This window comes from Amblyomma maculatum, chromosome 2, assembly GCF_055883805.1.
Source record: "Amblyomma maculatum isolate TAMU_Amacu chromosome 2, ASM5588380v1, whole genome shotgun sequence".
Taxonomy (NCBI): domain Eukaryota; kingdom Metazoa; phylum Arthropoda; class Arachnida; order Ixodida; family Ixodidae; genus Amblyomma; species Amblyomma maculatum.
Window position 1 is genome coordinate 17724959 of NC_139345.1, and position 21758 is coordinate 17746716.

The 21758-nt window shown below is 45.5% G+C and overlaps 1 protein-coding gene across 1 annotated transcript in view; it reads left to right on the forward strand.

The window, feature by feature from the left end:
• The first annotated feature begins 12203 nt into the window (after positions 1 to 12203).
• bbg (PDZ domain-containing protein big bang) overlaps positions 12204 to 21758 on the forward strand; it is a 299541-nt gene continuing 289986 nt past the window's right edge. The window contains exon 1 of the mRNA XM_084593387.1: positions 12204 to 12320. The gene's annotated coding sequence lies outside the window, so the exon portion shown is untranslated. The remainder of the gene's footprint in view (positions 12321 to 21758) is intronic.

Consider the following 21758-nt stretch of genomic DNA (forward strand, 5'->3'; position numbering starts at 1 on the left):
CCCCCGCCTGATACTGTGCGCTGTGGAGGAGCCTGAAAGCAGTCGCAGCTTCAATCGGATGTTGTCACCATTTCAGACACCCGGACAAAACGTTTTTGCGAGTGTTATCTGCATGTGTCGCATATTTTAATCTTTTTGTTCTCGTGGTATTCTACACCGTCTCTTCAAACGCCCTTTAAATCAGCGCTCCGCAGAAAAAAAAAATTCTGGAGAAATCGCTACCGTTTATTTATATGTACAGGGTATTTCAGGGACGACGAAGTAACTTTAAAAAATAGTATACTGAAAACAGAAAAACAATATTTGAAGTAAAATACTCTCTGTCGTAGCAAACGTAACTTGCTGCGAAACGCTCCTAAACGAAACGAGCGTAAATAACAAAAATTCAATACTTGTTTATTATCGTAGCTGAGAGGTTAGTCCCAATGTCCAGTTTGATGCCGTGAACGAGACGATTAAATCGAATAAAACCTCATTTTTAGAGCCCTACAGCTCGATGAAATCGGTTGTTTTTCTCGTGTTTTTTTTTTTTTTTTTTTTTTTTTTTTTTTTTTTTTTTTTTTTTTTTTTTTTTTCCCGCACGCAACTGAAACTGAGCGCACGAGGAGCGCCGGAAGTATGGCGCAAGCGCAACGTCCGCTGGTGATGCGCGGCAATGAATGCAGCGCGCAATTCGAAGAGCGTGTGCCGACTTCTCTGGCTAGGGAGCCTAGGCGCTTGAGCTAAGACCGCGGCCGGCTTTATCGGCTACTTTGTCGCTCGACGTAAGAAAAGTTAGTCATCGTCAGCCACAAGAACATTAATTCTGAAGGCGCGATGAGCGATGGATGCTGTAGTGGACGACTCCGGAAATTTCGTGCTAAGAATGCTTACGTATCTGCACTTAAAAACGCGAAACATGATTTTATTCCTAATACACTTCCTAACATTCTTTCCATAGACCCAAAAACATTTTTGTGGGTGGTTAACCCAACCGATATCAACGCCATTTTCTTATGAGGCGCTAACGGCCTTTCCATCTCTGATGAAGAATTCCCAGTCGTACTAAGTACACCATCTGCAGTAATTTCGTTCAATGTAACTGAACCAAATTTCTTCAAACTCAGGACTATAAGTACTAAATATGGATCCAATAACCATCGAACCCCGTGGTATTAGGAAGATAATTGACTCCCTTAAAACATGTTCTAATCCATGCAGCAGGGACTTAATCAACTAGAAATTCCTAAAAGATGCTAAAATACACTGCTCATTATTACTGTCTATGATATTTCAACAGTTCCTTCATACTAACGCCTTACTTGCTGACTGGGTGGTCGGGAAGATTATCCCCAGCTATAAATCAGGTAATAAGAAGTCACCGCGAATTACCGCCTCATTTCCTTAAGAAGTATTACGTATAAAGTATTAGAACACGTATTATACTCAGGTATTCCAACTTCCTGGAATTCAATTTATTTTTTACTGATACCCAATACGGCTTCCATAAGCAGCTGTCCTGCGAGGCTCAGTATCATTCACACATAAGCTTCATGCCATCCTCGATCGCCGCTCATTAGCCGACTGCGTCTATCTCGTCTTCGCAAAGCTCTTTGAAAAGGTATGCCATATATAAACTACTACTTTACAAGATATGTAAACTTAACTTCGATTCGAATCTCTTTTCCTGGCCTGAATATTTCCTTTATAACCGCTCTCAGTTCGTAGCTGCTAACAGTACATCTCCCCCCACCAAGTACCGTCGAATCTGGTGTACCCCAGATTCGACGGTATCTTTTAATATACACCTTTTCGCTGATGACTGCGTTATTTTTCGTGAAAATAACGACATTAACGACAATTGTGCTCTACAAAACGATATCACTTCCATACCCACACGGTGTAATTTATGAATAATGCAACTTAATTCTTCGAAATGCAAAGTTTTACGTGTTTCCCACATGCATCTGCTACTGTTACACATAATCTAAATAACGCTATACTCGAGGCAGTCACATCATATCGATACATCGGGGTCCACATAACTTCCTCTCCCACTTGGTCACTCCACATAAACAGCGTAATTAGCAACGCTAAGAACATGTTAGGCTACTTGCGTCGTAACTCCCCCCGTACTTATCTAAAACTAATACTGTATATACACACTTGTCCGTGCCAACTTGAATACGCATCAGCCATTTTCAGTCCCCACTCCGCTAGCTTAGCTAATGCACTAGAGCTCATGCAAAACAACTCTGCCCACTTCATCCTTCCTAACTACAATCTTCCAGCACTTCCATGAAAAATACGCTAATTCTTCCACCTTTAGCCAAAATTCTCACGGTTACCCTATTTCATAAAGTATTTTACGATTGCCCCATTCTACGAGATGAATTTATTTCTGCTCGTATTTCATCTCATCCCGGCTTGATTATGCACGAAAGTCAGCATAGCATCATACCAAACCAAACCTCGTTCATTCATACCCCGCACATTAGAAGATTGGAATTACCTTCCCATGTCGGCAGCCATTTAAGACAACCTGCGATTCCGTATCAATTTAGCTAACATTTCATACTCAGGGTCCTAACAATCGTATCCGTTGTTTTTTCAATTACAAATGTTATTTCTGCCTCGCACCAACAACCGTATTTTTTCTATTGTAGCTAGAAATGTATGACCAGGAACATGACGCTTATATATGTCGGTTTTTTTCGTTTAACCTCTGTTCTATTTTGTAAACCACTCCCTTCTGAAATGACTTGGACTTGAGGGTAAGAATAACTAACTGAATAAATAAATAAATAAAATTTAGTTTTTTAACATGCAATGACATCGCCCAGGCTGGGTGCCTTGCTTGTCGCCACCAAAAAAAAAAAAAAAAAAAAAAAAAAAGCCGAGGCCCGGATTGTTTGAAACGCACCGTAAATCCATTTAAATCTGTTGTTCCAGCGTCCATTTTCAAAATTTTTTAGGAACAACCTCTATGCCACGGCGAATGTAATTTGTTGTAACTCTCCTCAATAAATAAACTTCACTAATTAACTTTTTAATTAATACAGTTTTGCGGTTGGTGCCAACGCTGTAGAAAAGATTAGACCACATCAGTTTTTGAAACAAAGCAAAAAAAAATCGTTCTCCAAAGTCCTTGGTCCACATACGAGGCCGACCTAAGGAGAATAATTCTGCATGCTCATTGTAACAATGAAGTTTAATACTATTCCTTGCAGCGCGATAAGTCCGGTGCTTTTTGCCGCACAAAACCGAAACTTAGCGCAATATACACGCGCGACACTGGGTGGAAATGACACGTTCGCTGGTGACACGTTGCAGTGGCTACGATGCTAAATACGAATTGCATGTTCAAGGGTGCTGTGACGCACTTACTTTATTTGGTCACTCAGTCTCAAACATAAAAACCACCCTTTTCCTCGAACGCATAGCAGCATCATGCTTGTCCTCAGCTTCGTGTCTGCAGCATGGAGCGTACGACTTAAGCGGAGTGCATCACAGGATAGTGCGCCCTCACGAGGATGACTGTGTAAGGCCATACTGTTGGAAATTCGCGCGTGTGAAGGCGCGTCCGCACTTGCGGATTACAGAGGCTGCGTTACCGTTTAATCACTGTGATCACAAACGGTTACTCTAGTCGAAATGCGATCATCACAGAGAAGTCGCACGCTGTTCGATTTTCTAGTTGTGCGACTACGAGTCGCCTGCCATTAAGATATCGGCGGCGTCGTAGAAATAAAAAGGAGCCTGTTGGACATCCAGATTCTCGTTGCAGGTAAGAGACAAGATTGGAAACTCTCTCATGAACAGCGACCGTCGTCCTTGCAAGTGTGGACGTCGGTACAGCCCGATCCATCTGTACAGTTCTGGTCGCAAGCGACAGCCAGTCGCGCGCCCTTCGCGGCTCGTCGGAAATGTGAGTGGGCCTTGGGAACTCAGAAAGCAAACGGCAAACGATGATAGACATCAAGACCGCGGTGATGCAAAAAAAAAAAAAAAATTCACTACCTGAACACCTTCACATGTCTGCAGTATTTCTCTGAGGTAAGCAATACTGGCAAATTGCCCAATTTGAACCAAAATATTATGTTGCGCAGGCGCAGTTGTGTACACATTGCCCAGAGATGATCAAGAACATCAGCTTAAGATCGTCGGGCACGTCAAGATGGTCACGGCAAATATTAGTGTTCTGACAAAAAAATGCCGACCGCCGTCTCTTCAAGCCTTTCTTCAATTAAAAGTTTTTCATTTAAAACTCAATGAATTAATCAAACTTCTAAAAGCACAAATGGGAAACCACATTTTTCATTTCCAGGGAACGCCATCAGTTAACGTCACGACTAAGCGGTGACGTGAAATTTTTCAAATATCTATAATTACTGCTAACATGCTGTTCATTTTTATATCAATACAAAATTCAGCTGTAAGACCGCAAAGTAATCATATTATTCCTGTCGCTGTCATGTGCAGCATCTTCTTCCTTCAGGTCCGTACTCATATTTGCCATTGTTACACGCGTGGCTAAAGGCCACTGCGCAGAGAGGCAACCACGGTAGACGGCGGCGCCCGGCAAATGGCCAAACGTTTGATTAAGACGAATCCCTTATACGGTTTCGCGAGACGCCTAATCTGAGGCCGGAAGTTGTCCGCAAGACGTGGCCGCTGCCCTTGAGCCTGTTATACTACGTGGTGCGGGCAGAGGCATATTATTTTATTCTATTTTATGGTTGCCTCACCATATTTTATGTATGTAATACCATGTCAAGGGCAGAGGCATTTTATTTTTGTTTACTTTTGTTTGCCTCACCATAGAATATGTATGTAGTACCAGTCCTGTGATCACAACGGCCCAGAGGTTAACTGATGGAAACGTACTACAAAGTTATTTGGTCAAACAAGAACAAAAGTAAGAGCAGACACGCAATTAAAATAATAAAAATGAAGAAGAAATAAGAAAATAAATGCTCTATACGCCGTAAAACTAACGAAATGCCGAACGAGCTCACGTAACTATAGGCACGGAATTGGCAATGCTTCCGCATTTCCGCACGTAATTAACAGCGTCTCTGAAATTTTCTTGAGGTCGATAATATACAGGCAAGAGAAGAGAAAGAAAGAAAAATAAAATAATGATAGGAGGAAAAGTGTGATGCATGCGCCGGTAGCCAGGGTCTCCATCATCAGTGCCATATTCTGCGTCTGGGTCAACTTGTTTGTCAGTAGCATACATTGGTTTCATTAATCCGATACATGCGACATTGCCCAAATAGAAAAATCTACAAAGCCATGCCGAAACTACAATAAAAGATTTTGTAGTTTTGTCGTAAGATTGGACGTTTCTGTAGTTGCACGTAGTAATTTTTTGTAGTTCTGTAGTATTTCTGTAGTGCTTTACTGCAGCCTGTAGTACCTTTCTGCAATAATAACACAAAGTATTATTGTATACTGCTGACATCTAGTCAGAAGAGTTTCCCTTCCGAAAACAGTGCATAAATTCTGTTATGATAAAAAAAAATATTTCTCTACCCTTTTTTTTTTCGACTGCTTATCTTAGAAGAACACATGCAAACTTCATGAACTGCTATTCATCCTGCCTGCTGCACAGGATTACATATTCTATTCCAATTCCGCTGCTGTGATTCCTGTAGGTCCATATTGTTCCATGAAAATCTTAAAGCTTATGTGACAACAGATACATTGTTCTACTCAAGTCGTTGTACAGATCTTCAAGATTTCCTATGCAGGTTTTACTCAAAGTCACTGCGTTTCCGAACTAAATCTGCGCCGAGCAAATCGTCATCATGGACGAATTGGCCGGCACTGACACTAGCACACTTCGGCATAAATGACCAGGTCAGTGACAGCCAGCTTGTTCCTCACTAGGTCGGACCAAGCGAGCTTTCTTCAAACTCTTCGAAAACTCGTGAAGGGGCCATTGTGGAGTTCGAACCAATGTCCTTGTACATTTGAGGTACAAGGCGTGATCAGAAGGTGTCACGGTTAATCGAATCAGGTTTGTGAAGCATCGCATATGCGCCCGCATAAAACACGATGAAATTGCCTCCACAGAGACATCATGTATAAAAGAGCCATATTAGGTCCTTTTTGGCAACAAAATTCACACTATGGTCGACTTGTCGCAATTGTGACCTTAGGTGAATGAAGATGGAATACGTTAAAAACGAGAAGTAATCTGCCAGCGAGCTCGCAAACACATGACAGTTGAGTAACTTACAAAAAGTGCATAGAACCCATTGTAGCAGCACACGAAAGCCCAAAATGGGGCCTTTAGCGGCCACGCATCTTTTTAAGAAGCGCGTTGCAAAGCGGCCAGGTATTAATGTATGCGCGGTGTCGCAGTTTCGACTGACTGTGTCATCACTCATGTAGCGGCACGCGGTCTAATAAAAGGACAGCGATCGGCCGGTAGCGGAACAAAGCGACCTGAAAATGAACACAAAAGGCTCTGCCAGCGGTGCGTATCCGCATCCTCTCGTTGTGCACTACTGCGCTGCTAAGTACCGCTGCCGCTCTCGGCTGCGATCACGACGGGGCCAACGCTACCAACGCGGCGTACTAATGGTCACGTGGTAAGCTGCTTAGTCACGCCCTCTGGTGGCATAAAGAGAAACTGCAAGGGGAGAGGACGAAGCAGGCTCTTTCCTCCGTCCATCGCTGGACAGGAGCGAGCGGACGAGAGTTGTAAGAGGTCTGCGCGAGCATGGTGCGGCTGTAAGGCCCTAAACGTGAAAAAGGAAGTTAACGTAACGATATGCCGATGATAGGCTCTTGTATTTTGAATAGCAGAGGTATATCGTCCTGATTAGCCACAGCCGAGACCCAAATCCTTTCTGAAAAATCACTGAAAAAGACAAGACGCACCCGCCGTCGTAGCTCCGCGGTTACGACGCTCGACTGCTTAACCAAAGGCCCCGGGATCAAATCCTGGCTGTGGTGGCTGCTTCTAGGTGGAGGCGAAAGAAAGGCTCGCCTATGCTGTGAAATGTCAAAGAACCCCAGGTTGTCGAAATTTCCGGAACCTTCCACTATGACGTGTCTCATATTCTCAGCTGCTTTGGGACGTTAAACCCCCAAACTAAAAAACACGCTTTTCCATGACTGTCTGGCACCTGATCATTGATATAAAATAAAGATATTTTGGTTTCAGAAGACCGGACCCCCTGATTATAGCTATTATGACGATAATCAATATAATGTTATTGAAGCCAATGAATTTCAACGTCATTTTCAAACATCGGATTACAAAAACAGCTGTGGCGAACGTCTGGGATTTTCTATAGAAATACATTCCCACTCTCAGATTTTCAGAAATGGTTGGGGTCACTTTCCTTGCGTATATACTTGTACATACATGTGCTCACCAAAATGAACAGCGATAGAGTAACGTATACCTTTGGTTTGCTCTAAGGTTTGGTTTATGATAGGGTTTAAAGCCTCGAGGCTCCGCTGATATCTACTTTTGATGTTCTCTAAGGCGCACTAAAATGTGGGCTGGTGCCTAGCGTTTCACCTCCGTCGAAACGCAACTGCGGCGACCGTGATTGAACCCGCGTCCTCGGGACCAGCGCTCGAGCGCACTAAACACTAAGCTACCGTTGCGCGGATAACTTCCTGTTACTGCAGAAAACCACACGAAACCCTGCTCACAATCAAGGGCTTCATCTAAAATTACAGTATTTTTTAATATATGCTCTACCGATGCACACTGAATATATCGGAGGCAGAATTACTCAAAGAAAACAGGTGGAAGAATCACTACACAATGATGCAATGGGCTAATCATGCGGCAGGGACAAAACCCCTGCGACTAAACATCCACGAAGGCAGCTTTTCGTCTAAAGTCCCTCAGTCACGGAGACGGCTTGTTTCGCCATGCGTAGTGCGGCACGTACGCTATTCCCAAAGCTTCAAACGCCCAGGCGGTCAAGTTCTCGCCCCTTCAGATGTGGGACTGAAGGGGTGCCGTGAATGCCGCTCGTAACGGACCAACAGTATACCCTGATTATAGGGGCTTATACTAAGGCTATGATCTCAAAAAACACCAGAGGTGAGTTTTAGGCCGGAAAAGTGGATGTTATTTTTGACGTGTTCCTGGATATCAGGAAGCGTACAGTTAACGTTCAGTGATGAAGTGCGTCGTGAAGACGTCGGTGGTTCATCTGTGCATGTGTTTAAAGGCATCCTGAAAAGCCAGTAAACAAATACTAATTCTTTCTTTGATGTCGTGGTAATCGTCGTATTCGTAGCAGTATTCATCACGCCGCAATATTTGCAAGTGTTCCAACCACGGTGAGACGAGCTGCTAAATATGTAAGGCACTATATTATACTTATGTCGGGCGTCATGATAAAAATGAATTTGCGAAAAAAGGACGGAAAGATGTGGATACTATTAATAGACAGTCTCTGGCATTAATGGAAGCCCATAGAAGAATTAACAAATTTCAACATTCTTTTTTCAAGACTGTTGGCTTGCTGAACTTCAATTTCGATTTCAGATGACCTGCGTACAAAGACGGAGCTGAAATTAAATTAGTTCTCTAATATTACGTTCAATACACTTTTGCCAACAGGAGCCTGAAAACTCTCAACGATATAATCAATCAAACAATACTTTTATTTCAGTTTGTATATAGAAACTAGGGATGGTGAGAAAAAAAAAAAAGCGGTGAATTATACACCGCTTGATGGGCCTAACCACCCCTACAAGTCAGCAGTAGGCACAAGGCCCAAACAACCACAGTAAAAAATGAATACAAGTGCACTTAAAGAACAAGGTTGAATGAAACCGATACCTCATAATTGCAAACAATAATAATGGCAAAAGAGCGTGAGGCTATAACACAGTGTTATATGGTTAACACGCGGCTCATTTTACGCGGCAGGATACCGAAAACAACGTAAGTAGATCTTTGCTCTGAATAGAAGTTTATTCTTCCACCCACATTACAATGGGAAGAGGGGACACTGGGCAAAAAGCTGCATAATGCAGCTTGAGCAAGCACCCTGCAGTGCCCCAAGGATACATGGGCAGCATGCAGTGTGTTTCGCGAACATCAGGCTTAAGGTGAACTCAAAGAAAGAAAACGTAATACAGTATAACGCTGATCGCGTACGCAACAAAAGAAATGCACATAAATAATAGAAACAACATACCTTAAAATACAACAAACCTATTTACAATTATTCCAAAATAGACTCGAAACTGCACATGGCAGATAACTTATTCCTTGAGATGCATACCGTGTTCAAAGTGAACGTCCAGTGTCATCATAAGCTATTACTGAGGCACGAGCTAGCCTTGGTATATCGCCCTCTGTTAGGCCAGTTAAAATGCAATCGCTCATCTTCTACGTTCTCACACAAAAGGACTATATTTTTTGATCATGCTCCATTTCGGGGCTTCCAAATGTTTTGTATATAAGTGTGGTTGTCTGTCTCGGCGGTTTGGGGGATGGCGATATACAAACCATAGGCTGAATCTGAATAAGCCTCAGATACTCAGATACAGGTGGGCGGATGAGATTAAGAAGTTCGCAGGGGTCAAGTGGATGCAGCTAGCACAGAACCGTGTTAAGTGGAGAAATATGGGAGAGGCCTTCGCCCTGCAGTGGGTATAATTAGGCTGATGATGATGATGATGATGATGATGATGATGATGATGATGATGATGATGATGATGACTCCATCCCCAAGTGCAGCAAAGGCACCTTCCATGCCTGCTGAGACGCGGTGATGACTGTGGAGGCGATGATCTTGTACTGTTTGTAGCATGTGTGTCGAGTTTCACATCACATACCATGCTGGAAAAGTGCGGGATGTTCCTTTCGGGCTAAAGGTGCTCCTGTGTTTCAGACGTTCTTGCATGTGAGATAACCTAATGTACACCGAACACTTCCAAAGTGAATTCTTGATCAAGGCTAGCACAGACTGATTTTCAAATCAACTGAAGTCGTTGCATATGGGTAAACAAAATTTAATCAAAAGCGATAAGATCAAGAGGCTTGCGCTGGCCATTTGATAAAACTTCGCCCACTACTTTTGCGCCTATTTCGCTGACATGCCCTTCATGAAGTATAAAAGACCTCAATTTCCTCATCAAATGTAAATTCTCTCTAGATCCCTTTTCTTCTTTTTGCCTGAGAAATTAGCGAAAAATATTTTCAAATGAAACAGGGACAAAACTAAAAAGACGAACGTTCGCATTTAAGTTCAATGTTCTCTGCTGCGAAGATGTTTCACCGCAGTGAAAACAGAAGACGTGTGCACGTTGTTGTGGCGGTGGGGTTATCATACAGTAGCCCACCGTCAACAGGGTTGTGCCAAGGAGTTGGTTGCGTAGCGCTCGTCACCAGTTTCGTGAACGAGGGCTGTCAGCTCCCTGGGCGGTAGCGATGGATCCAAGTCGGTCCTGGTGAGATGAAGAAAAGGATTTATACACTATTTGAAAGCATTTACACAACGAGTTCGGCTCTGGGGCCGAAAGCTAACATAGCCATACGCGACTCTTCTCGCGCAGCGACGGCTGGGGCGATTCCGCCGCATCCGCTCTCTCAGGGGGCGAACTGCTCCCGATGGACGCTAGTGACGAACTCACACTCGGAGTCTCGAACAGAAGAATTTGAGTCTCCTTAAACCGAGAAACCGCTGACGCTCAAATGGTCCAATCCGACGGCAACACTTTCGCAGTGCCAATGGGAAAGCTTGCTGCGCTCATGCTTCAAATATGCCGCGGGGCGAGAAGGGGTCCACCACCAGGGCCACGGCGCCGAGCTGTCTGGACGCTCAGCTCATCACGTTCAAACACGTCGCTTCTCTCCCCTTGGCATGGCTCGCCTCCAGTGCACCGGTGCTTTGCAAAGAAGTATTCAAATTTTGTGAAGGAGGCGCTCGCCGAAGAAGTGTGGCGTCCGGCTGAATTTCTGGGCGACTTTAGCCGGGCGCAACAACGTGAACAATAAGCCCAATCAATGAGCGCAGACTAGTATTTCATTCATGAAAACAGTTAAAAGCATGAGGATATACCAGCACCATTTTACACGATAGACTAAAGCCAGTTCAGTAGAAAACGCGCCGTCGTTACCGTAGTCCAGAACTGAGAAACAATACCGGAAAAAATTGTGTGGCTCTGGCATACGGCGACTACCGAACCTCACCGAGACCTAATACGTCGTTGGCAAAACCGATGGCGCCACAGCGTTCCAAGTATGAAAGCGGATTTCGCAGTGGAAATTGCGCGTCTACCGTCTACGTCTATACCAGAGGTCCTCAGCCGTCAAGTGTAATACCCTTAAGGTGGAGCTTAAGTTTTCCTCGAATTTGTTTTTTCTCTTTCATATGTCACAGTTGTGCATTTCTTTCACCTCTCGGATGTCAAGATATTCAAGCGCCAGTATCACTTCAAGTAGCGTATCTCCAACCAATAGTAGGTCCTCCTGACACCTCAGCAACTGAGACAGTTCCGAGATAAAGTTAGCTTGCTCCACTTTACGGTGAGCAACGTGGTACTGCCCCTCCTGGCTGGAAGATTTCACCTCCATTGCGCCAAACGATAACGAGAGAGAAGGGGGAAAACAGCCGGTCTGGAAGACTGCGAAGCGCAAAGCTGGCGGCTGCCACAGCAGCAGGAGTGGCAGAAGTCCTCGCTCCAGAACAAGTTTCACTGCAGCGCCGCCAGAGGGACCGGCATTCCTCCGGCTTCACCGGTTGCCTGCTCGTCTGCTCGCTGGCTTCGCCGCGTGGCGTGGCCGGCTGCTGCAGTTGTTGTTGCTACTGCTTTTCCTTTTGTGTTTTTCCTTTGCCGCCGGCGCGGCGAAGGCCACTGACTCTCCTCCGCTCGGCCGTCCGCACGTCGTCCTCATCGTGCTCGGCCGCCGCCGAAGTTGCAAAACTTCAGACGACACAGCCTGACTGTGTTGCGAACAAACAAAACCGCCAAAAAAAAAAAAAAAAAAAAAAAAAGAAAAGAAAAGGAAGAAGAAAAACGGGGAAGCGCTGCACGGAAGTCAGTCCTCCCATCCCTCGCTTTGCTCGTTCGCCCGGCACCGCGCGGCAGCAGCAGCAGCAGCAGTAGTAGTAGTGACGGCGTGCGTCGGCATCTCTGGGTCCCACGCGTGGTGTTCTGCTGCACGCAGCCGGGGACGGTTGCGCGGACAGCGCTTACAAGTCGAATTGTGGAGATCTCTCCGGTGCGCCAGTGGATTGTGTGCCAGAGCCAATAGGATCGGACAACAGCTGGATTCTTCCCGGAACCAAGTGCTGTCGCTACGGCCGCTGAAAGAAGAATCCAGGTTATCGCCGGCAACACAAGTGAGTGACGAGAACATTCGTAACCGTATTCAGTGACCTCGCGCCAGAGTCTGACAAATGTCAGTAAACGCATACGTTAAAGCTGATCATACGCGGCTGGGATTCATAAGCAGCACTGCTCACGACAACAGTACAGATTTGTCCCCTGGACTTTATCACTGGTGGTCAAATTAAACGCGACACGGACACTAAAAATTCTTAAGAAGGAGCGTACTGATTCTTGCTTGTATTCTATCAAGGGCCGCTATTTTGTTTGTTTGTTTTTTCTGCCAAATAATTTAATTTCGCTTGTTCATTTTGCGCAATACCTTTCAGTCGAAACCGAAAGTACTGGCATAATGGCTCACTTAAATACAAATACCACCGCCTTTTGTATTGTAGTTACCGTCTCAAATAGCTATGCACAGAAAAAGTATGCACTCCTGGTTAGGCCAGTTAGAAACTATTATTTGATATATTTTCCACCAACCGCTAATGAAAGAGGGAAAGACAACGGTCGAAAACAATATACTTTCTGGAGACTTTACGGCTACTGCGTGAATTCATTGAATTAGCAGTTCTCTAGGGAGGTTCCGTAATTCTTTTACGGAAGATCCAGGAAATGCGGCTTACAAGCTCAGCCGCCGCCGCCTAAATAGTCTTGACATATTTTATGGTAAGCTCGCGTCATTTTCAGCGCGCCTTTAGGGCACCTGTGAGCGGTTCGCAGTCTGCTTCCAGCACAGCTGCTTGTCTTCAAGAGAGCAGTATCGACTACTGGGAAATCAGGTGCAACTCGTCGCGCATACAAAGCTCGGTTCCTGTTTTCGTTTTTCTTTTCGCGATGCACTTTTATTTCCCTTGCGGGCATTTTCTTTTGAACACTGAAGGTCGCGATCGAGTTTGATTTGTCACTACATATACGAAAGAAAGTTCTTTAAATATTTTTTATTTTGTTATTTTTTTTTGTGTGTGTGTGTGTTTTGGTCGGCATATTTTTGGAAGAAAAGGGCTGCTCTTAATGACCTTCAAGCCCTTGGGTTGACTTCGTCACTCGTTGTTTCATCTACAGAACTACAAATCTTTCCCACTTATCTTTCATATCTAATCTGCGATCCCTCTCGTATCAAAGTACCAGCTACATCGTACAGTTCGTGTGGACATCCGCTGCTAGTCCTCCCAAAGTAAACGAGAGCATACGTCACGCTTAACTATCCAGCCGGATAGTGGCACGGAATCTAGTTTCGCATTATGTGCAAGGATATTGATTTAGAATTTGTCTTCACGTTTATATGTGTTGCGACACGAAAGTTTAGGTTGGCAATGGGTTGCTAAGTGCATACAGCTGCGTACCATAGACAAAAGAGGAGGATATAAATTAAGTGGATAGGTGCGGAGTTCAGTGTTTGTACAGGAGGTCGCACGATCGAATCCCGGACAGGTGGCCACATTTCAGCGGAGGCGCCGTCTGTGTGCATATCATTCCACCTGAAGAACTCCAGGTGATCGATGTTAGTCCGGAGCCCTCCACTACGAAGTCCCTTACAGCCGCCGTGTAACTTGTGTTAAGCGACAGATATCAAGTCCTTTGTTATTGCGCCTCTGCTCTGTAGGCAGAAACTTTATCCCCGCATGCATTCCGCGAAGTAAGTTCCGAAGACCTCAGAAGTACTTATCAGATCCATGGGCCGGATATGTACGGTATGTACTTAAGGGTGAGGCTGATTCAGGCTCGAGTTCTTGAATACGCTGAGCGCAACGGCGAAGGATTATGAGGAGGAGTGTCAATACCGCCCCCACCTAGCATGTCAAAATTTAATTAAACACTTGAGATCATGCACAATTTAGATTTCGGCGTCACCATCAACAAGCGTTTCTGCGTAGCAAGGCATCGGAGCATTACGCCAAGCATGAGGAAGTAGAGGGTACTTTCGAAGCAGTGCCACGCATGCGGTGATATTTCTCAAGATGCTTGCGTGCGTTATGTCCGATTCCTGCTTTGCGACTGCTACAACGAGAAGAGGTAAGTTACTGCGAAACCAGCACTGGTTCACCCTTTGCAGCACCATTGGTTGCAGCACCGTTATTTATAGAATAGGCCTCAAGTTCTTCTTCGGTAGCAAAAACAATCACAGTAGTACAAGACATAACAACCCATTACCCCTAAAGATTTTCATGGTAACAGATAAAACACTAAACAAAGTCATCTTCTCATCGCTTGCAAGTATTTCGTCGACATCTTTCCCATTCTTGACATCAAAATCCTAAACTGTCATTTTAAGGTAAGCAAAAAGTGATAACGAGCACTGGCCCAGCGGCAGATATATGCCACCTTCCCCTCCCTCCTTCCGCCCACCCAAGGTAGAAATTTCACATAAAACTAAACCCAATCTTCGTGACGAAAACTTCCAAAAAACATATGGTCAAAATGGAAGCGCCCCGTCAAGGAGATACACAAATCTGCACCAACAGTGATCTTGAGATCTGAGCAATGGTCATGCCGGAAAAGCGGGGTTGCTGTATTGCCAGGGTGTACAAGCTGCTTTCGGTCTGGAACTCAGCTCCTCTGAAGCCAAATACATCAGAAATAGCATTTGAAGCCGATCTCATACAATCCAAATATGTTAGCCATAGTCCCCTGCCTGCAAGCTACCTGTGGGCCATTAAATCAACTTATGACTAGAAACTTAAACATCTGGACGAGATGTGTAAACAAACAGGCACGAGAGCACTCTGAATACCCTAACATGGAACACCTATCAGCATTTGTGCTCTTAACAGGCGAAACATTGGAAACAATCGATAATCCCCGTTACAGCTGTACCCCTCAGTTTGCTTCCTCCGTTGTTACGACGTGCCAAAGGCGAACTCACTGACTCAACAAAAAGGTGCGTTTTACAGAGAGCAAAACGCTTAGTGTAGAGAGAAAAGAATAGCACTATCGAGCAAGGTCTTCTCTGATCAGGCAGAGTGCGAGGCCAGTAAAAGCGAGTTTATCACTAAAGCTTGCTCATCTCGGTCGGTGAACACGCAACATCTCCGGCGAAGCTTTTGCAGTGGAACCATGGATTGTGCCGCAACATTTCCGTTATCTCGCGCAGTAGTTACCGACGGCGAATACGGGGTTGTTCCCCTCGCAGCATACTACACCAAATGGTGTTTTTATACGGAGTCGCGCTCGCAACCTCTCGTGTTTTTTTTTTTTTTTTTTTGTTGTTGTTTTTTAAGTCACTAAACAAAACCACAGAGCACAGGAGCCCTCCGTGCTCAGTCAGTCCATCCACCATCTCCGGTTGCCGTGTGAATCGATGGCACGCTCTCCCCTCTCTTACGTACCTACAACGGCGCAGCAGAAACAACTCATTGTTGTACTAAACAGCACCAGTCCAGAGCACCGACACGATCACCACAGAACGCAAGGGGGAAAAAAAAAGGGGGGGGGGGGGGGCAGTAGCTAAGAGAACAGTCTTCGTCGTCGATGTCGCGCAGTGCGGCAGGGGCGCGCAGGTAGGCAGTGCAGCGATTCCCGTGCTTCCCTCGCCCGGTTGGTAAGCGGGACGCCAGCGGCCGCCACGCTTCGGTGCCTGCGCCGTCTTCCGAAAGGAGCTTGACACTTCCTAGTCATTATGGTCCCAAACGAGTTTTTCGCCTCTCCCTGTGGGCTTCCGTCGTCGTCGTTGGTGCCCGAGCACGTTGCATACACTCTTCGTTGCTACCGTGGGCGCCGGGGTTTGTTGCTTTGCTTGGGAGGCCCTTTGGTAAGAGGAGGGGGAGGCCATCCCGGTGCAAAGGCCACCACGCCGAGAAGAGGTACACATTGACGCGCGGTCGGCTTGGTCGGCTTTTACGCGGTGCGGAAGTGTGGCGAAGCTGGTTGTTGGTCAAAGGGTTGACGTGACTGCGCGTCAGCTTTCCACGCCGTGGTCGGGGGTTCAAGTTTCGTTGGCGAAATCTGTTCTATTTATGCGCTCGCTGTCTCAGCTGCAGCAAATTCAAACAGCGCAAAAAAAAAAGAAAAAAAAAGCGCTACGGAACCAGCACAACACCATCACTGAAACACGTATGTAGCGTGCTTCGTGGTCTGATGAGGTGCTTAATTCTCTTTGCGGCACAGAAGCCTGGCAAGGGAGGGGAGTAGAAATGTATAGCTTGATTTCATTCTCTTTGGGGTGTAAAATAGAAGCCTTCGAAAACGAATCTTGCAGGACGTGTCCAGGTTTGCAAAGTACGTAGGTTGAGAATGAGTCCGTACGAAAGAGGAGTGAAGGAGCGCTCGGGTCTGCCATGCCGTCAGAAATAGCGATTTAACATTTAAGGGTCGAATTCTGACATCAATAGCAAAAATGGTGTGTAGAGAAAAAAATCGTACATTGTAGTGTACGCAGTGATGTAAGGTCGAGGCGATTGCTTGACAACTAACGGCCAATCATACATAAACATCCCTCTCACAGGAATTAAATTTTGTCCTGGCAATCCGCGAGCCCTCCATTAATCCTAATAATGGCGGCAAACGGCAGAAATTGCTTCTGCAGTAAGGAAAGATAGAGAAGCATGCTGTTTGTTATAAGAATACCACGCACAGGCTCCGTCCCGAAATGTTTTCGGTAACTGATGAAACTGCGAGCTCGCACTTCCACCGACTCTATACATGGCCGATGATCATTTCACGCTGCCCGATTATCATCACGCGAGTAGACGCGGCTGCAAATAGTGGTTCCATGCCACGTCGATTGTGTGGCTCGCATGCCAGCCCGGCAATAAAGGCCCCGCACATTGGCGCTCCGCTGATTGCAGCCTTGCGAGCAATCTCCATACAATCAACTTCCTCCTGAACCGTCACCATGACCGTGAGCGGTCACGACTTGATGGCTTCATAGCGGCGTGCTAAACATTCCCAGCGTTCTTTCGCGACGAGAATAGGCGCCGGAAATAATGCCGTGCAGCACGAACCCCGATAGGCGGACATAAGAACAATACCGAACTAGGCATAATTACATCGTTATCTCGCCAGTCCCCACGTGTTAAGGTCCTGTTTAGTGAAGGAACAATGTCTACGGCGAGTTGCTAACCATCTCAAGTTATCATGCGAACGTGCAAGGTCAGGAAAGTACGGAGGTGCACCTTCACCGTGTGCTGCCTTCTCACCTGCAAGGGCAATGATTTGTGAGGCTCTTTCCCGCGTGTAATTGCAACAAAATATACGCAAGCTACAGTTACATCGTGCGCTGCATATTATATTATTGAAAGCTACTCCGCTTAGCCCTGTATGCCATAAAGTCTCTTTTTAGAAATTACTCGTAAAGAAAGGATGCGCCCATCGTATAGATTTTTCTCAGCTTAGGGAGGAGAACCAGGTGAGTTCATATGTTCCATTCACTTGTGAGATGAAAAGGCTGCGGTGATATTTTCGCCTTCTCCAAACAAACAATTACTGGCAAGTCACCAATCTGTCTAGATGTATAACGTTTATTCGTATTTACATTTTCATGCAATAACAGCAGCCGCCATCGTCATCGATGAAGCCGTCTACTGCACACAAGTGTGTACCATACAACAATCAAGTTGAATTAATTTTTTCAGTGCAGGAAGTAGTTGAAACAGAGCACACAATCACCAGGCCAATGCTGCTTTAGGTCGTAATTTTACCGCGCCCTCAGATTAACAGATAGGTCCCTGCTTACTGCGCTAACTACAAACGCAAATGCAAAACATTTCATTGGGTGAAGACAGAATGCTCGAAATATCATCAGGAAAAAAAAAAATGACGGTCAGTATATAACAGACCTTTGACAAAGTACATGATGAGCCAAATATGCCAAGCCACAATTTCTCTTTTCCAACGGTATATTGTGGTATTAAAATTTCAATCAAGCTACCAATGTTCACATACATGAGTGAAATATACAGTTGAGTAAAGTTATAACAGCTGCAGTTGTAACGAATGCTCGCTTATTACGAAGAAGAAGGGTCTACCTTCAAAATAGGCATTAAGGCAATAATATTGCGTCTCAGATACAAAGAAAAACACTTACTGGACTACTCGGCTGTATCGACCAAGTGGGTGACATAATTTATCTACAAAGCTGAAAACTCCCTTTTCAAAAGCGCTCCACTGGATAGCGTCTCCTCCGGAAATTCTCAGAAGGAAGCATGTAGTGACCTAAAAGACCTAAATACCAAACCGGACGCGAGCACTGAAGCCGAAAATAAACGCTGGCCAAATACATTCAAGTTGACGTACAAAAAGACCCATAACATCATCCAACACATGTGCTTATTATGCATGCCGGCTGGGAAAAGCGCCGAAAACGGAAACAGAAGCTATGTTAGCGGGGGACAGGAATGGCTTTGAAAGTGAAACTGCCGCGCAGTCACCGGTGAACCAATGGTACAAATTTACTACGGTCGAATACCAGTCACGCGATGTTTCTTGCTGGTCCAGCCGGTCCCGCTGCTCGCGCCGCCTGCTTTATGAACTGTCCGCCTGCACTCCTACGAAATTCAGGCTCAGTGTTGCTCAAGCTTCGATACCCAATAAACCCGAAAACCATAAACTCTTCCAAAAATCCAAGTAGCTTGATGAAAGTATACCTGTGGCGACGCGTCGTTAATGTGAATTTTTATGCCGGCTTCGCACAGCAAGAAACTGAAGAGGCCATTCTACGCCTGTAGGTACGGGCACTCCCATAGTGTCAGGAGTATGACGAAGGGGATTATAAGGAGACGATCGACCTACACCAAACGTTGATGTGAACGCTCGTCAACACTCATCAGTTACCTGTGCTGCATGGTATGATGCATGAAATTCTCAGTATATAGCGAATGGCCTCATTCGAGAGTTTTGAAACCGCAATGATGAGGTGTGCTAGCTAACGCGCATAATGCGCTTTTAAACAAAAATATTGCGTGGCGTTTTCTCCCGAATCCACAATTCTTGGAAATCCAGTGGAAATCCAGTTTATGCGAAACTCAGATGCAGCAAGTAGCCTGCGCGTGAGGCCATTATGTTCGTTATAAGTCAGCTGGACATATATATCGTATCTCCTGCAGATTCTTAAGCTTCTGGGACGTGCCTCTTCATGACCCTCTACAAGGCTGAAAAGCATACCTTAATTGCGGCCTGGGAACTTCTGGCGCGTCCTGTACGCCTGTTTCATCAAGGCCTATTTTCAAACTTACTTATTTTACCAGATCTATAATTTCGCTTCTGCTGCTGCACGCCACCTATGAAAGAGCGAAGCGTACTCGTCGATATGTGTTGCCTCAACGACATCATGTCAAAAATTAATGGGTGGTGATAGTACCCGCATCCGTCCCGTAGCAGCCAAGTCCCCCACGCAGGCTCATATTCGCAAGGGCTAGGCCTAAAATGGCGCCGCCTATAGTTCTCGCGGGTTTACAGGCTCCCCGATCACAAATCGCTACGTTAATTTCTGCCGTCGTGCGCCCGCGGGTCTTCTCTGGTAGAACTTCTAATCTGGTTCTATCACCTTCCTCCTCCTTCTGCTGCTCATGCACGTCCACACGTACCTCCTCGTTTCATCTGTTGCCATAGTTTCGCTTTGGCTTCTCATCAGGGCTATCACACACTGACTATCTCCATTTGTGCTGCATTCCTTTGTGTACACCTCGGCCGCTCAGTGCGTAATGGCATTAGATATTTCCCGATTCAGGTTACTTCGAGTCCAGCTGGAAGAAACAAGAAGGAATGCATATCAAAATTTAGAACGCTCTGACATGACCATCGCAGTGCAGTTCTGGGAGCGCTTGAAACAAGAGAAAGGTTCAGACCCAATGAGAACGGCCGAAACCAAGTCTTCGGCGTTCGCGCATGATATATGCGTAGCGTTGTAAATAATGTCGCCTCATATATTGGTCTCCTCGAATTTAGCGAACCATGCATGTAGCTACACTAGACGCGCAATTTCGCGTAAGATCCCGGTGATAGCGTGTTCTCACTCAGTGTAAGCGCGTGTGATCGTTTTCATGCAGTAGCGACTGCATTTATCGGCCACTAGTACTTCGCAGGGTCCCTATACGTGTACGCGGAGCTCCTGTTGGAAGCCTTGCCCCAGTTTCTCCTGGCGGCCGTTTAATAAACGACTTGTATCAAGTGGCCCAGGCATGTATTTGTACGTATCCACGTCCAATCCCGATCGATAACTTGCGCTTTTATGTTGCTCGATGAAAGTGATACAATGATATGTGGTCGCAACAACGTTTCATGAATAAGCGGTGCAACGTGCTATTACAAAGCCACGCGCGCGGTCGTTTCGGGGGAACCGGGATACCCTGGCGTAACGAGCTTGCATGATTTGATAGCAGGCATATATACCAGCGGTAGCCTAAAAGCATACGTGGACCTAATGCGTTATCCCTGGAGCATAAGATATCGATTACACCGGGGCACTGCAGCGGTTAGCTGAGGCTCAAGATCGGAACGCACGTGCAATGAATTATGTATGCACATTAAATAACTGAATGCGTAATAAATGGATACGAAGATCTCAGTTACACAACGTCCATCATGGTCATAGTATTACTGCGAAGTGTTTTTGTAAAATCATTAAAATATCAACCACGTATTTTAGAAACGTGGCGGTAATACTGCGGCGCCATCAGACGCGCGTACTGCATGAATTTGCTAGCATACCTCACGTATTATCGCTAGAAGGCTGTTTGTGTCCCCTCCACCCCTTAATGTTCTGCTTTGTTTTGATTTACTACGTCGAAGGGCACTATACCTTGAGAGCACAACGGCAGTTCACTTTCAAAAGAAAGCCGCAGTTTAATGTGATTTATTTCATTCGACTTTGTACACTGTTAAGAAGTTATGCTCCATTTAAATACGCAGTCCGGAAGAAAAGTTTACGCAATGCAGGTTCACGCGCAAAAGAAAAAAGGAAAAATTTTGGGGTGGTCTGGTACACAAGTTTTATTTTATTATTTTCAATACCTCAAAGACCGCAAGTTCGCAGAAACGCAAGCTTCATTTGCGAATTAGTGGGTAGCGAGACGATGAGAAATGTTTTTTTTTTCTTCTTTTTTCTTTTTACAACAGTATGCTGTCAAGTTTCAGTGTGGTATCGTCAAAGGTACCGTTCTCCACAAAATCCGGTGTCGATATTGAAAGCGAAATGTTACAAACATACCTCAAGCAGATTGTACTTTGCAAGTGACATAGCCAGGCACTAATTGGTCAGCTGGTTGTATGACGTCACGAGACCACATAGTACACTTTAGCTTGCAGGCGCGACCATTGCCGGCTTCGATCTTGAGACGAGACGGTGAGACGGAAATCGAACCCCTCCAGGGCCCTTGCACCCCGAGCCAGACACACACCTATAGGCCAAGCAGGCATGCGGGTACGGCTTGGTTAAGCGTCGCTTTATGCTTGTGTCTCGGGTTCTTTCACATAACGTGGTAGCTTAGGGCTGTATGCTAATAAGTTTGTGTGAG